Raw genomic sequence first — 15,845 nt, forward strand, 5'->3', positions numbered from 1 at the left:
ATGATACATCTGTATGTCTCTACATACATGTTCAAGCTACAAAGATAACCTTGGATTTTTTTATTGGTTTGTGGTTAATGCAACTAATTTTTTTGAAATAAAACATCACATATTTTATTACATAAATAAAATGTTTATACATTACAATTTCAAACTATAGGAGCCTACGAGATTTTGGGCATCAAATCCAACACACGCATCCTTCAAACATCCTAGGCTGTCTTATGAGTCTTGAACTGTATGTGGAGGACATACGGGGATCAATTTTTAAGATATAGCCTTAAGGTTTGAATATAGAGATAAGGCTGGATATCTTATCCTAGTGATACTATGGATACGACCCAATTTATATTTGATACAAACACAATGATCCAATGCGTTCGTGTAGGTGACATGCGAGTGAGGATTTCTTATGCAATGAGTTTGCATAAGACCGAATCACGAAGTAGTAAATATTAGATGTAACTCTATTGGCTAGTTAGATTTCTATTTCAATAGGATGACCTAGGCAACTTAGTCTTAATCCTGATTGTTTTATGAACTCTTGTTTATGAAGGATTGTCCTTTAATTTGTATAGGTGAGAGTGACCAGTTCACCAACTCAATATGCCTACCACTTTGGGGATAAGACTTAGTGGGGAGCTGGGAACATAATAATACAAGATGGATTTCACTTCTTCACGATTTTAGGGTAAATAGATGAATGTTCTCTTAAGTGGTGTTTCTTGAACTTGAACAAAGAGCTTTACCCTCTCTCTGGCCCAAGATGTTTAATGGTTGGACCATATATATGTTGTTCATTTGATGAGCACTGGTACTTAAGGATATAGAAGTAACCTAGAGGTAAAATGCTAATTTTGATCCAGCTGATGTTACGAACACTCGTAAAAAACTAACTTGTTGTTATTGGTCTATATCATTGGACACAAAAATATATTTACAGTAAGAAGAGTGTAGTTGTGAGTCTTTAGTGGAGTGTACCCACAGTTAGCGGATATTGATTAATGTGGTTAATGGGTTTAGCCAATTAATCTCATAACGTTGGAGCTTCTGATCTGTAGATCCATTAGGTCCATTTCTTAGCTCGTAAAGGGTATTGAGGTAATTATGTCTTGAATAGAGTTTGATATGTACAAATTCACTCAGAGAAATTGTATAATGTATAATGATACATTATAATATAAAGTTTATATTTTAATTAAACTTTATAAAATAAAATTAATTTTGGATATGATTCAAAATTAATTATGAGAGAAAATTTAAAGGACTTCAAATATTAATTTAATATAAATTGGATTCATATTAAAACTATAGGTTAAAATTAATGCGTATTAGATGAACATTAAAACTATAGGTTATGAGAGAAATACAACTGAATATGATTCAAATATAAGTTAAATTAAATATGTGATATTTAATTTAGTAATTAATTAATCGGAAGATTGTTAAAATTTAACTTAATTTAATTTAATTAATTGAATTAAAACATATGTTATATAAAAGATGTTCATTTAAATATGATTTAATTGAAATTCTTAAGTAAATGAGATTTAGTTATTAATTTAATTAATTATTAATTTTTCAATTAATTGATTAAGTTAATTATTTAATTTAATTTGTTAAATTTAAATGAATTGAAAAGATAACTCCCATACACGGGAGTTATCAGAAAACTTGCAATACTTCCCATGTTTTAACTCTCAGTCTCTCGCGCCTAAATAGACTTTAGAGAAGGAAGAAGTTTTTTTTTTTTTTTTTTTTTTTTTTTTTTTTTTTTATTTATGAAAAGTTATTATTGAAAAATAAAACCCTCTCTAAAATTGTCTCAAGAAAATCACACTATTATGTTGATTTCTTTTTTCGAATTTGAGATTGGTTCCCATAAATCAATTACCCCAATTTCTCAAAGAATAGGGAGACTCCCAAGTGGTGGTGTTTGTGTATTCCATCCCAAGGTGAATTGATATTTTCATCTGAGTTGTCAACAAGAGTAAGTGATGTCTTTCATTCTCTGTAAGATTAAATTCCCAAAAGGTAAAGCATGCTTAACCTAATTTATATAGTAGATAGAGGTTTTTTATATCTCTATTTTATTCTGTATGATTCGCCAGTGCATTGATATTTTGGATTCTAAATAAATTTTGAGTTGGATCTTGGTTCTTCCGCAATGTTAGGGCTTTTATCCTTGCAGATATATGGTTACTTTCCCTCTGCATTAAGTTCCTCATCGTCTCCATTTTAAACAAATTTCGAAGCTCTTTCAAGCACCCACCATGGCCTCCTTCAATCCCCATCCTCATCAAATTTTTATGGCTCCATAGATCCTCACTTCAAATCAAGTATAAATACAATGACTTACAGAACCATGGAAAACTAATCGGGAATCCAAGAAATGACCAAAGCACGTTTGCCCAAACATCTGTAACCGTATTGGGTTTAGGTTAGCCTCGATGATGGACACGATTTTTGCAAGATGAGAACATGTTAGTGTAGCTAGAAAATAGTCACCTTTATGAATTTTCATTATCATGGCCTTCTATAAAACAAATACAAAGACAAAATAAACTCATAAGCAATCATAAAACTCACACAAAATTGACAAAAATCATAGATATTGCATTTAATCTCAATGTGGATCTTAACCGAGTTGGACCATGATATTAAAAACAATAAACACACACATTTGGACCTTGGACCTTTCTTAAACTAGACCATGCCTCAAGATTATTCATCTAAAGCACATTATGTTTTTAATCTCGGTTGAGGTTGGTATCATAACTAAAACAAGAATTTGTTATAAAACTCAATTTCCAGACAAACTTAGTGGGGATTGCATAACCCTAAACGAGATTTGTGCAATCTCGAGAGAGATTCAAACCAATTTCATGTGAGGCTAAGATTTTCCTTCCCCAAAATAATCTAGCAATACTTCATAACCATAAACCCACACCAAAAAACATTATGTTACATGCGTGAAAGCATCAAATGGTCCCAAAAGCAAAAAGAACAACAAACCCTAAATATTTTTATTCTAGAAGAATGCCAACTTTGTAAGTCCCAAATTGAAGAGAGTTTCAAATTAATAGGTTACCTTTACTTCCTGTGAGTTGAAAATGCAACCAATCGAATTGAGAAGTCATAACAAAAAGTATTTCAAAAAGTTCGAGATTTTGAGAGGTTTGATTGCTACTGTCGTTTGGTTTGCTGAAAAAGAAGTGAAGAAATGTTTGGGTTTCGAAATAGGGGCCAAATGATATTTTCATTGCAGACAGAAAAGTAAATTACAATGTTTTTATCTAAATCTCAAGGTCGATCTTGATCGAGAAAATCTAGAAAAACCATTCTAACGAATTGAGAAGTTCTAGTTTTAAAAAATGCAACTTTTGAAAGTTAAGGTTAGATAACTTTCCCTAAAGAATCAACTCATAACATCCTACCTTTTATTTCATTGAATTAAATAATTCAAATTAATTTTCGATACAACTAAAATATTCACTATTTATGACTAGATATTTTTAAGAGAAGGGAGTTAATTTGAGCGATTACATTTTCCACTATAATAATTACAAATCTAACGATCATTTTGTCTTATTTTTCTATCGGCTTAAGTAAACTACCATGGTCCACAAATAAATCAAAGCATGAATAATTTCATTAAGTAATATTTTAATATATGTACTCATTAATATTTTGTTCTTAAGTTTTTCCTTTTTATTTCTCTTTGTACTAAAAAAAAGATTAATATTCAGAATGAAGTTGCTTTTTTGTTAAGTACAAACAATGGAGATAGACTTCTTAGGAATTATATTTAATTTGACATAAATTTGTTCATTTGAATACAACTCAATTAGTTTAGACATATTTTACATGAATCATAATGTTTTAATATCTATCTACCTAATTATCAAATTTCGATTTTTTTAATACACAGAAATAATCAATTTTTTGAAATAGTAAAACTGTTATTTTTTAATTGAATCTAATTCCTGAAATATAATAATCATTTTAAAGCTATCTAAAGTTAAAATTTTGACTAAAATAAAATTATTAAACAAAAAGGAAGACAAACTTGACCGTTAATAATTGAACAAATGAGACGACTATTAATAATTGAACAAACTGCATTATTTTTTTTTAATATTTTAAGATATTTTTAAATATAAAAAATATTGTAAAATTTACACTTTATAGTAAAAAGTTTCGAAAGTATTTTCGAAACTTTTTACTAGTAAATATTTTTTTAAAATTTTTTATTTATAAGAATTTTTTCTAATTTTAATTCAACATGCGTTTTTTATGGGCGTTTTAATATTTATTAGAATGATATATTTGGAAGTCAATTAAGTAAATAAACAAACATACTGTCCCACCCCACACATAATATAAAAAAACAAAAACATTCTGTATGTATGGATATATATATACACAGTTGGAATCGCACTCGACAGCCTCAAAGAAACAAAATTGAGAAAATTATTTTTCAATTGATTTATATATTTTGATGTGGAATATGAGAAAACGGAATGATTGTTTTCTATTGAATGGGGGCACAACACTAATGCACGTCACAACACTAATGCACGTCACAACAAACTCTCATCTTCTCTTTTAAGCTGTCAACACAACCCTACTTTATTTATTTATTTATTTTGTTTGTATTCTAAATTATTTACCAACGTTTTTTTGCATAAACAACATGCGGTTTCTATTATAAATATATTAAATTAGGTATAATGTAGATGTCAATTATTAATATTCATTGATCATGTGTCACTTATCCATTATCTTATGTTTTGTCCACGTATTTTAAGATTCACACTATTAGTGTCTGTGTAATCTACCTCCTACTTACCAAATTTCCTATAAATAGTGGCATTTGGTAGGTTTTGGAAGACACATATTGGTGATCAATCCAAAAAGATTGAAGAATGTGGCGAAATTCATCTTTTGTTGTTTTATTTATTTTAACAATTATTTATTTCATTATTATATTATATTATATTTATTTTGATATTATATTTTATTGGTATCCGTGTTCTAGTTATGCTCCTTAAGTTCACAATACGTTATCAGTACGTACTCTTATCGTTTTTCCTGCTAAAGGTAGGTCATAAAGGTATGTCGGTTTTTCTCTTCGTTATAATTAATAAATTTAATGTTATTTTGCATATTTAATATCTATTAAATTTGTAATATAAATATAATATTTTATGATAGTGTTGCTATAACAAATCTCACAAAATTAGAATTTTTCCCTTGATATTAATGACAATAATTATTTGTCGTGGGTGCTTCATGTTGAAATCTGCCTAGATGCTATGAATCTTGGAGACTATTATAGAAGAAAATACAACATCCAGTTAGGACAAAACAAAACCTATGATTTTTCTTCATCATCATCTACACAAGGGATTGAAAATGGAGTATCGTATAAAAGATCCCCGTATCTTGTAGAAAAATTTAAAGAAGATGTATGATCATAAGAAAAACGGTTATTCTTTCCAAAGCTCGTTATTAGTGGATGCACTTGAGGCTATAAGATTTCAAATCAGTAAGTGATTACAACTCCACATTATTTAAAATCAGTTCGAAATTGTTGTTATGTGTAAAGAAAATTACTAATGTTGATATGTTAGAGAAGATATGTTTTGCATTTCATGTCTCGAATATGCTCTTGCAGCAGTAATATCGAGAGAAATGTTTTAAAAAAATTTCTGAACTAATTTCATGTCTTCTCGTGGCTGAACAAAATAACGAGTTATTGATGAAAAATCATGAATCTCAATCAATCGAAACGACACCATTCCCTAAAGTGAATGTTGTGAATTTTAATAATAATTGTGGTCAAGGTCGTGGTCGTGGTCGAGGTTGTGACCATGGCAGAGGAAGAAATAATTATTATTTTCGTGATGGTCGTTCTAATCATTCAAATTTCAAAAGAATCACACAAAATGATGATTAAAGGAAGATCTCCACAAGATAAAAGTAAAAAAAGTGTTGAAAATAAATGTGTCTGATGCAGAATGACTGGGCATTAGTCATATACCTATCGTACGTCAAAACATTTAGTTGATCTTAATCAAGCATTCCTGAAGGAAAAAGAGAAAAATGTGGAAGCAAAGTTTGTATACCAAAAGAGAAAAATCTGGAAGCAAATTTTGCATACCAGGATAACGACATATTTGACCCATCCTATATGACAAATTTGAATGTGGCAGACTTCTTTGAATCTTCTGAAGATAAAATCGGCAGAATTGATGGAACATCAAGTGTTTCCTTTGATTTTGAAGATATCTTGACTTAATATTGTTTTTTTTTTTTATTCATCTCCATGTTTTTTCCCCTCTTAGTAGATGTTAACCTTTGTATATTCCAAATATTGTTTTTCTTATTGTAATTATTTTCTTTTAATGAAGAAACTTGGATCATTTTCATATGTTGGGTGACTAGAAAATGAGTAAAAAAGATCTATGTCTGGCAGACAATGCAACTATACATACGTACAAGTAAAAAATATTTTTCCAAACTAACAATACTGGAAGTAAAAGTCAATACAATATTAGGTTATGCAAACTTAATTGAAGGATTTGGAAAAGAAGATATTATTTTGTCTAAAGGAACAAAACTTACAATTGACCATGCATTGTTCTCTAGCCAATCAAAGAGGGGGGGTTGGGAGGGGAAGAGGTGAGGTGATTTGTAAGAAACCTAAAGTTAACTAAAATAAAGATAAAGGCAAATTGTAACACAAACTTACTATTTTTGTTAGAAGAGAATTGATAGAAAAATATTCTTGGGAAATCTTGTTACTAGGTTTAATCCTATCATTGTTCTTGAACAATTACTTGAAAACTCAACATCCCATAATCCAATAAGGGAAGACCCTTAAAGACCCATATAGCCAATCGACGTGAATAACATCAATTAGCCATAGTCTAAGTAAAAAATACTTCCATATAGTATTTATCACGTTCTTTTTTTAGATTGCTTTAAAGATATGGATTACCATGATTATGACATTCAAGAAACACATTAGAGTAAATTTCAAGAATGGTTGAATGAATGTTCTAAATTAAGAAATTCAGGAGTTAAATTCGGAAAAAGTTCTAATTAACACAAAAAAAAAACATAATTTTGTAACCTATCTCACCATCATGCAATAGTGCCAAGCAAGAATTTAATGGAATCAAAACGTCAATTATCCTCCATTAACTTCTATTCAAATTCAACCCAAGAACATTAAAAAATGCTGACAATTCAAGTAAATATATAAAAGAACTCAAGAAATTAAACCTAGAATTAAGATTTCCCAAGAAATAGAATTACCTAGCCATAGAGTTTGAGTAGTCTTAAAGAAATCCTTGAAAATATGATGAAATCCATGAAGCAATTCACTAGAGAATTGTCAATTTTACAAGAAATCTCTCAATACAAGAACAAATTGGTGAAATTTTCTCTCTAGTTTCGATATGAGCTCTTTCTATAAACTAAAAAAAAAGAATTTTCTCTCCCGTTGAAGTTTGAATCGAGGCCCTTTTCGTTCTGAAGAAGGTCACAATGTGGCAATACTGCCTGAAGAAGTCCAACACTGCATTTTACAGTCACACGCGCACGTTTTTATTTTTCTGTCAATTTTCGGAGTGGTGAACGCTATGTAGAGCGTCATGACGCTGCCCTGTTTTATAGAAAATGGTGCATTTTGTCCTCTAGTGTCGAGTAGTGTTAGGCTTAGTATTGTGGGGAGCGTTGCGACGCTGCGAGTATTACTAAAGTGTGTTACCTTGTTCCTTTTGAGGGGCAAAGTGATAATTTGCCTTGTCTCTTCTTCTAAAGTAACTTTTTGGTGTCGTTTAATTTTAGCTCAATTTAGCTCCAAATTCTTCGAAATAACTCCATTTGTGTCAGAATTACAATTTACCTATCAATATAGACATTTTAAGAAAATAATTGAAATATAATTGAGGGAATTAACACTAATAAGATAGCTTTTTATGAGACCTACGAGAGAGCTAAAATTCTTTCATCTATATGGGGACATGCTATTTTGCATGTAATGTCACTTCTATGCGTTAGGCCAGTAGCTTATCATAAGTACTCGCCACTACAATTAATTTATGATCATAAGCCAAATATTTTCCATCTGAGAATTTTTGCATGTGCAGTATATGTTCCAGTTGCTCCACCACAACTCACTAAGATGGGTCTGTTGGGGTTTATGCCCTAAATCTCTTAAGGTCCCATAGTTTGCAATTGTAATGTACAAACATTTATTTATGTAATAAAATATGTGATGTTTTATTTCAAAATTAGTTGCATTAACCACAAACCAATAAACTAACATCCAATGTTATCTTTGTAGCTTCAACATATATGTAGAGACAACAGGTGGATCATGTTTAAGTGATAACCTAAACGGTCTGTAGTAGATGGATAAGGCTAGGTACATTATCCTGGTGATACTACGAGTATGATCCGTTTTGTAGATGTTACAATTGTTGTAAAGTGATACAAATGATCTGATCCTGATTATCTATGTGGAGACATGTGAGCAGGGATATTCTATATAAATGAGTCTGTATAAGATCGGACTACCAAATGTTTAGTCTCATTATATAATGCCGTTCATAGTAGAGATTTTCATTTCACTAGGATAACCATAGGTAACATAACCTGAATCCTGAGTGAGTTTTGAACTCCTGCCTATGAAGGCAGTCCTTTGATTTGTATGAGTGAGAGTAGCCAGATCGCCGATTCAACAAACCTACCATTTTGGAGATTCGTTTGGTTGGGGAGCTAGGAACACAGCTACACAAGAATGAATTCACTTATACCCCAATATCGGGGCAAATAGATAAATTTTTCCTTTAAGGGCTAATTCCAAGGCTTGAAAAATTTGGCGTCACACCCTCTCCTGGCCCGAGAGGGGTTTGGTCATATTTGGACTGTGATTTATTGTTCATTAGAGGGATTGGTGGTACCTAAGGAGTTAGATGTAACTACAAGGACAAAACGGTAATTTTGGCACAACTGTACTTACGAGCAATTTGTGAAGGGTCATCGTACTGTTGATTGGTTATATCCAATTGATACATAATACATCTGTAGTGCAAAGAGTGTAGCTGCCGATCTTTAATGGAGTGTCCGACAGTTAACGGATGGTGAATAATTTAATTAAAGGAGTTTAATTAAGTTTTCACGTACCGTTGAAGCTTCAAACTACAGGTCCATGAGGTCCCCTCTGTAGCTCAACGGGAATTAATAAAAATCAATTTTTAGATTAATTTGAATTGTTTAAATTAGTTGAGGGAATTAATTATATTCAATGTAATTATATATTTGATATAATTTCTATAATGTATTTGATACATTATAATATAAAGTTTATTTGAGAGGAAATAAATATTTGAATATGATTCAAATATTAATTATATGAATTTGATTTCATATAATTAAATTTAATATAAATGAGATTTATATTAAATGCCATTGGTGAGAGAATAGAAACTATAGGTTATATTGTATTTGATACTATATGGAATCTATAGGTTATGTGTTATATTTGATATAACATATAGTTTAATATATATATTATATGATAAGGTAGTCGTCATATAAATATATACTAAATTGATTTATGAAAATAAATAAATTTGATTTAATTTATTTTAAAAATCTTTTTGGGAGGAAGTTCTAACTCTTTTGTCCTCTTTTCTCTCTAAAACGTGGTAGTGGGAAAGAAAAGAGTGGTTGTTGTTCTTCTTCCTGGTGTGTGTTTTTGACAAGAGATAGATACACAGAAGAGTTCTGTGAGAAAATTGGAATTTTATATCTTCCTATCAACACTCTCAAAACTCTCTCTTCTAAAATAGGTAGAACCCACAAAATTCCTGGAATATAGAGGAAACTTTAATGATGGTGTCATCATTGAGGAGTTGGAGAAAGAATCTAGTGAAGAAGAGTAAGGTTTCCTAAACTCTTTATTTTGTAATAAGGATCCTTAAAGGAGGTTAGAAATATATGTTGGTATATTGAACATTATGTCAGTTGAGTTATTCTCTTGTTGGCATTTTAATGAGACAAATTCTTCAACATTAAGGGGAGGAATTAAGAATTTGGAAAAAGAAATTACATAGAAAACATTGTTATTGTCTAATTTAGATTTCCATATAGATTAATGTGAACTTGAAGTTCAGAAAATAATTCATTTACAAAATATAGCAAAACAATTACTAGATGTATTTATAGATACAAAGAAAGTAACTGAATCACATATACCAGCTACAAATGTTCCATAAAAAATTGATATCTAACACAATTTTAATTCAACGTAAGAAATTGGATTTTGATATTTTAGATTTCTTCCGTTGCATGCTTGTGCATTCCATTATTCTCTACTATTCTCTACTATTCTCTACTATTCTCTGACTTTAGATTGGGTGGTGGATCCCAAATTGAGAGAGATTCGATGTGGGTTTTCAAAGTTGGAGTGAGGAAATGTTTTTTCAGAATTTTCACTTTGAAATTAGATTGCAAGAATCATTTCTCTTCCAAGTAACTTGTATATATATATAATTTGAACATGCAAAATGAATTAAATGGAGCGTTGACACTCAATATTCTACTTAATAAATGGATTAGGTGTAGGAATTAGTGGGCAAAATCAAACTTTTCCCACTAATTTCATTTATATTAATTTTAAATGAAATTTCAAATAATTGAAATTTAATTTATAGTTAAATTAATTGAATCAAATTAAACTAATTATATATTTTTAATTTCATAAATTCAAAATTTTAAATAAATAAATTATTAATTAATTAATTAATTTAATAGTGAATATTAAATTATTAGAACACCTAATTAAAAAATGATTCATGTATTTAATATTTAAATCATATTTAAATATGTTAATATTTATATCATATTTAAATATTTCTAACTCTCCAAAACCATTTAATTTCTTAATTAAACGTTTGATTATATCAAATATAATAATCCAAATCCTAAATTGAATTTGAACGTTTCAAATTCTTGTAACATGCTATTATAAGGTTTAATCCTTTTATGAGCCAGTAGAGGGACCTAATGGATCTACAGATCACGAGCTTTAACGATTTGAGATTAATTGGCTAAACTCTTTAAATCGAATTAATCAATATTTATTAACTACCGAGACACTCCACTATAGCTCAGTAGTTGCACTCTCTCACTATAGATATATTTATGTCCACTTGTTTTAATCATAATCAGTAAGTTGGTCCTTCACAGGTTGTTCATATTTACAACTAGATCAAAATTACCGTTTTACCCTTGCAATACATCTTACTTATTAAGTCTCCACTGATCCTCTAATGAACAAGTAGTTTATGGTCCAACCAATAAACCGAGTCCTTCTTAGTCATAGAGAAGGTGGGACCCCTTTATTCAAGACTAGGAGTCAGTACTTAAGAGAACAATCTATCTGTTACCCTAAGATGGGTAGGAGTGAAATCCGTCTTGCAGGACTCTGTCCACAGCTATCTATTCGGTTTTACCTCTAAATTATTGAGCAGTGATGTTGAAATACTCTCATCCATGCAGATTAAAGGATAATCCCAAATAAACAGGAGTCATAGTTAGCTCAGGATTGAGATCGAGTTATCTTAGTCATCGAGTTGAAATAGTCAATTTTAATAGTAAACGATCGTTATAAAAAAAAAAAGTGAATGTTTCGTGATTCGGTCTTACAGAAACATCTTTTGCATAGGATGCCTCCACTCGCATGTCTCCACATGAATAACTTTGAGATCACATCGTTGTATTAATATACAAAGCGGACCGTATCCGTAGTGTCCCCAGGATAAGGTGCCCAACCCTATCCATATACTTATAGACCGTTTTGGCTATATACTCAAACTTGATCCTTTTTATGTCTCTACATAAAGTTTAAGTATTCATGTTATAGCCATGGGTTCGTTAATTTAGGATCTAGGAATCCATAAATGTAATTTATATGTTCAATAACAACTTTATATAAAACAATCTCAATAACATCTTTATTTTAAATATAAATATGTTTAAAGTTTACAAACTACGAGTTTATAACATATAATCCAACAAACTCTCACTTGGACTAAAACTCCAGTGGGTCTAAATATATAAAAATATACAATGTTGAGTATGAGAGAATAAATACAATAAACTAGGGCATCTATATACCCATGAATTAAATTAATTATATATTTTGAATTTTATTTATTCTCTCATACTCAACATTGTATATTTTTATATATTTAGACCCATTGGAGTTTTAGTCCAAGAGGGAGTTTGTTGAGTTATATGTCCTAACACTCGCAGTTTGTACTTTAAACATATTTTTATTTACAATAAAGATGTTATTAAGATTGTTTTCAATAAAGTTGTTATTGAACATATAAGTTACATTTATAGATTCCTAAATCCAATAATTAACGAATCCATGGCTAAAACATGAATACTTAAACTTTATTTAGAGACATAAAAAGGATCAAATTTGAGTATATAGTCAAAACGGTCTATAAGTATAAAGATAGGGTTGGGTACCTTATCTTGAGGACACTATAGATGTGGTCGCTATGCATATTGATACAAACAATGTGATCCTAAAGTCGTTCATGTGAAGACATGTGAGCGAAGGCATCCTATGCAAAAGATGTTTGCGTAAGACCGGACCACGAAATAGTCACTTTTCTTTATAACGACCGTTTACTGTTAAAATTGACTATTTGAACTCGATGACTATGAACTCCTCTTTATTAGCTAACTATGAACTCCTCTTTATTCAAGATTATCCACTGTCTGCATGGGTGAGAATGGCTCAACATCGTCGCTCGATAAGCCTTCCATTTTAGGGAAAAGACCGAATAGATAGTTGGGGACATAGTCCTGCAAGACGAAATTCACTCCTACCCATCTTAGGTTAATGGATATCTCTTAAGTACCGACTTCTAGTCTTAAACAAAGGAGCCCTGCCCTCTTGATGTCTGAGAGAGACTCGGTTTATTGGTAGGACCATAAACCAATTGTTCATTAGAGGATCAGTGGAGACTTCAGAAGCAAAGTGTATTACAGGGGTAAAATAGTAATTTTGATCTAGCTGTAAATACAAACAATCTGTGAATGATTAACTTACTAATTATGGTTAAAACAAGTGGACAGAAATATATCTACAGTGAGGAGAATGCAACTACTGAGCAATAATGAAGTGTCTCAGTAGTTCACAAATATTGATTAATTCGGTTTAAAGAGTTTAGCCAATTGATCTCAAATCGTTGGAGCTCACGATCTATAGGTTCATTAGGTCCCTCTATTAACTCGTAAAAGGATTAAACCTTAGACTAGCGTGTTAAGAGGATTTGAAATGTTCAAATTCAATTTAGGATTTGGATTATTATATTCGATATAATCGAAGGTTTAATTAACTTATTAAACAGTTTTGGAGAGTTGAAAATATTTAAATATGATTAAAATATTAAAATATTTAAATATGATTTAAATATTGAATACATGAATAGAGATACATTTTTGAATTAGGTGTTTTATTAATTTAATATTTGATATTAATTTAATTAAATAATTAAACTATTTAATTAATGAATAATTTATTTATTTAAAAGTTGAATTTACAAAATTTAAAATATATAAATTAATTATATATTAAATTAAATTAAAATTCAATTATTTGAAATTTCATTTAAAATTAATATAAATGAAATTAGTGGGAAAAGTTGGATTTTCTGACTAATTCCTAAACCTAATCCACTAATTAAGTGGAATATTGAGTGTCAATGCTCCATTTAATTCATTTTTCATGTTCAAATTATATATATGCAAGTTAATTTGAAGAGAAATGATTCATGCAATCTGAATTTCAAAGAGAAAAATTTGAAAAAAAACATTTCCTCACTCCAACATTCAAAACCCATACCAAATCTCTTTCAATTTGGGATCCATCACCCAATCTAAGACCTGAGAATAGTAGAGAATGCTCTTGTGATGGTATATTTCAAAGATTGAAAAAGAAGTTCGCGGATTGTGAAGCAATCAAAAGGATTCTACAAAGGTTATGTTGGGAATGTGCTAAAACTCGCAGTTCGTGTTAAACATTCCATTTATCAATAAAATATTATTGAGTAATTTATTCAATAAATTTGTTGATTTTGCATTCTATTATGAAAATCCAATAAACATATCCATGGCTATAATGTGAATACTTTATCTTTATGTGATGACATAAACAGGATCAAGTTAATAGTATATAGCGTAAATGGTCTAATAAGTATATAGATGAAATTGGGTATCTCATCCTAGTAACACTAGTGGATGTGGCCCATTTTGTAGGTAATACGAATGATGTGATCCACAGATCATTCATGTAGAGACATGTGAATGGGTGCATCCTATGCAATGAGTTTGCATATAGACTGGACCACGAAAATAGTCACTTTTCTTTATAACGACCATTTACTGTTAAAACTGACTATTTCATTATTATGTAACCTAGGATAACTCGATCTTAATTCTGAGCTATTTATGAACTCCTATTTATTCAGGATTATTCTTTGATCTGCATGGGTGAGAGTAGTTCAACAACCCTACTCAATAAGCCTTCCATTTTGGGGATAATACTGGATGAATAGTTGGGACATAGCCCTACAAGATGGAATTCCCTCCTACTTGATTTAAGGTTAGCAGATAGGTTGTTCTCTTAGGTACTGATTCCAGGTCTTGAACAATCGGGCCCATACCTTCTCATGATAGAAAGGACTCGATTCATAGGTCTTATGAATCAAAATTGTTCATTAGAGGATCAGTAGGAACTTAAGAAACTAGATGTATTCACAGGGGTAAAACGGTGAGCTTGACCCAACTGTGATTACGAACGACCTGTGAAGGATTGACTTACCGATCATGCATATATCGAGTTGACATAATATATCTACAGTGAGAGGAATTCAACTATAGGCTTTAGTGGAGTGACCCATTGGTTAACGAATGAGGGTTAATTCGGTGTAATGAGTTTAGCCAATTAATCTCGGATCATTGGAGTCCATGATCTGAAGGTCTGCGAGGTCCCCCTACTAGCTCGTAAATGGATTAGTTTTAGAGTAGATGATAATTGAATTTGAAGTGTTTAAATTAGAATTAAACGAAATACGAGAATTTATATTTAAATATGATTTAAATATATGAAGGTGGATTTGTGTAAAATTAATTTAATATTTGATATTAAATTAATTAGAATAAATTGAATTATTTAAATAATTATTTATTAATTTTATTAGAAAATTAATTTATGAAATTAATTTTACAAAATTAATAATATTTTAAATTTTAAAATCAAATTGATTTTTTGAAATCATTTGGTTTGAAAAATTGAAAACACAAAAAGGAAATTTTATTTTTTTCCATTATCATCTTCAACTTGCTCACACCAAACCCACTAAGTTAGGCTTCAATAACTCCAAACATGAGCTCTCATATAGTCATCTTCTATGCATGATAGCTTGCAATAAATAAAGAAGATTGGAGTGGAATTGTGGCATGCATCCAAAGAGTTTTTACAGAAAATTTTGGGCTGAAGAAACTGTTCTTCAAGTGGGTTGTAGCAGTGAGCTTCTCTCCAAGTTTCCTTTCCTTCAAGTTGTTCTCGAGTCCCACAACTCATTCTAAAACTCCAAGAGGATAGTGGGAAAGATCTTGAAGTGGTTCACAGCAAATTTCGGAGAAGATTACAGCTGAAAATCAAGACTTCAAGGAGTTCTACAAAGGTATGGCTTCAAACCCTCTTATTTTAGATGAACATGCTTTAGTTACTGCAAAAATTA

Source organism: Benincasa hispida, chromosome 3 (assembly GCF_027475165.1).
Source record: "Benincasa hispida cultivar pf3 chromosome 3, pf3_genome.v1.1, whole genome shotgun sequence".
Classification (NCBI taxonomy): Eukaryota; Viridiplantae; Streptophyta; class Magnoliopsida; order Cucurbitales; family Cucurbitaceae; genus Benincasa; species Benincasa hispida.